The sequence below is a fragment of the Durio zibethinus genome, unplaced genomic scaffold (genome assembly GCF_047325235.1).
Source record: "Durio zibethinus cultivar Kanyao isolate XHJ-2024 unplaced genomic scaffold, ASM4732523v1 HiC_scaffold_3, whole genome shotgun sequence".
NCBI classification, from domain to species: domain Eukaryota; kingdom Viridiplantae; phylum Streptophyta; class Magnoliopsida; order Malvales; family Malvaceae; genus Durio; species Durio zibethinus.
The window spans coordinates 9,200,236-9,202,735 of NW_028323044.1; positions in this window are offsets into that span (position 1 = coordinate 9,200,236).

A 2,500-nucleotide genomic window follows, 5' to 3' on the forward strand; every position below is an offset into this window, starting at 1 on the left:
ACCGAAGGGCAGCCTATGCCGATGATGGTCGATGCATGTGCCATCACCATGCGCCATCATGTGCCATTGATGGTCGAGGCCTTGGCCGAAGTTCGATTTTGAGCCACGGTGCCCATGCTTGGCTCCAACATGTGCTGGTGCCGCATTTTTTTCACTCGGGACAGCATCGCCGGAGCATCACCGGAGCATCGCCGGAGCATCGCCGGAGTACCGCCGGAGAACCTGACCGGCGGCATTGGGGTTCCGGCGATTGGGAGGGGGGCCGGGGGGGTGTGCGCACATGATGTGCGATGGGTGCTGGTACTTGGCCTTGTGTTGGCCCCCTATCCCTCATCAAACCTCTGAGAATTCACACCCCCTTAAAGAGCATTTGAGATTTTACAGGTTTGCTACCAGTAGCCGTTAAAGTGTCTGAAATGGGGACACTTTTTTCAAACGGTCACAAAATCTTCTCTACTTCGAGTTTTTAGCTGAATTTTTTTGTGCATGCCAACAAAAATAGAAGGATCATGCCTACAAAATTTGGGGCCAAAAATCCTTATAAAAAAATTTTAAAAAATCCCGAACCGCAAAAAGTTTCGAAAATCATGAAAAATAGAAAACGAGTCATCTTCCAACGAAACTTCACGTGAAGGCTTAGGGGACCATTGTATGAATTTACAAGCCATAAAAATGGCATTGGCACGGCAGAAATTTGAAGATGTGCCTAAACCCACCAGGGCCCAGCGTGTGCCGATGGTGCTCGAGGCAACCGCCCGCACCAGGGCCCAGCGTGTGCCGATGGTGCTCGAGGCAAGCGCCCGCGCCAGGGCCCAGCGTGTGCCGACGGTGGTCGAGGCAACCGCCCGCACCAGGGCCGATAGTGTGCCGATGGTGCTCGAGGCAACCTGTCGCACCAGGGCCCAGCGTGTGCCGATGGTGATCGAGGCAACCTGCCGCACCAGGGCCCAGCGTGTGCCGATGCTGGTCGAGGCAAGCGCCCGCACCAGCGCCCAGCGTGTGCCGATGGTGCTCGAGGCAACCGACCGCACCAGGGCCCAGCGTGTGCCGATGGTGCTCGAGGCAACCTGCCGCACCAGGGCCCAGCGTGTGCCGATGGCGCTCGAGGCAAGCTCCCGCACCAGGGCCCAGCGTGTGCCGATGGTGCTCGAGGCAACCTGCCGCACCAGGGCCCAGCGTGTGCCGATGGTGCTCGAGGCAACCTGCCGCACCAGGGCCCAGGATGGTGCTCGAGGCAAGCGCCCGCACCAGGGCCCAGCGTGTGCGGATGGTGCTCGAGGCAACCGCCCGCACCAGGGCCCAGCGTGTGCCGATGGTGGTCGAGGCAACCTGCCGCACCAGGGCCCAGCGTGTGCCGATGGTGCTCGAGGCAACCGACCGCACCAGGGCCGAGCGTGTGCCGATGGTGGTCGAGGCAAGCGCCCGCACCAGGGCCCAGCGTGTGCCGATGGTGGTCGAGGCTGCCGATGATGGTCGAGGCAACCTGCCGCACCAGGGCCCAGCGTGTGCCGATGGTGCTCGAGGCAACCGACCGCACCAGGGCCGAGCGTGTGCCGATGGTGCTCGAGGCAACCGCCCGCACCAGGGCCCAGCGTGTGCCGATGGTGGTCGAGGCAACCTGCCGCACCAGGGCCCAGCGTGTGCCGATGGTGGTCGGGGCAAGCGCCCGCACCAGGGCCCAGCGTGTGCCGATGGTGGTCGAGGCAAGCGCCCGCACCAGGGCCCAGCGTGTGCCGATGGTGGTCGAGGCAACCTGCCGCACCAGGGCCCAGCGTGTGCCGATGGTTGTCGAGGCAAGCGCCCGCACCAGGGCCCAGCGTGTGCCGATGGTGGTCGAGGCAACCTGCCGCACCAGGGCCCAGCGTGTGCCGATGGTGCTCGAGGCAACCGACCGCACCAGGGCGGAGCGTGTGCCGATGGTGGTCGAGGCAACCGCCCGCACCAGGGCCCAGCGTGTGCCGATGGTGGTCGAGGCTGCCGATGGTGGTCGAGGCAACCTGCCGCACCAGGGCCCAGCATGTGCCGATGGTGGTCGAGGCAACCGACCGCACCAGGGCCGAGCATGTGCCGATGGTGCTCGAGGCAAGCTGCCGCACCAGGGCCCAGCGTGTGCCGATGGTGGTCGAGGCAACCGCCCGCACCAGGGCCCAGCGTGTGCCGATGGTGATCGAGGCAACCGACCGCACCAGGGCCCAGCGTGTGCCGATGGTGCTCGAGGCAACCTGCCGCACCAGGGCCCAGCGTGTGCCGATGGTGGTCGAGGCAAGCGCCCGCACCAGGGCCCAGCGTGTGCCGATGGTGGTCGAGGCAACCGACCGCACCAGGGCCCAGCGTGTGCCGATGGTGCTCGAGGCAACCTGCCGCACCAGGGCCCAGCGTGTGCCGATGGTGGTCGAGGCAAGCGCCCGCACCAGGGCCCAGCGTGTGCCGATGGTGCTCGAGGCAACCGACCGCACCAGGGCCGAGCGTGTGCCGATGGTGGTCGAGGCAAGCGCCCGCA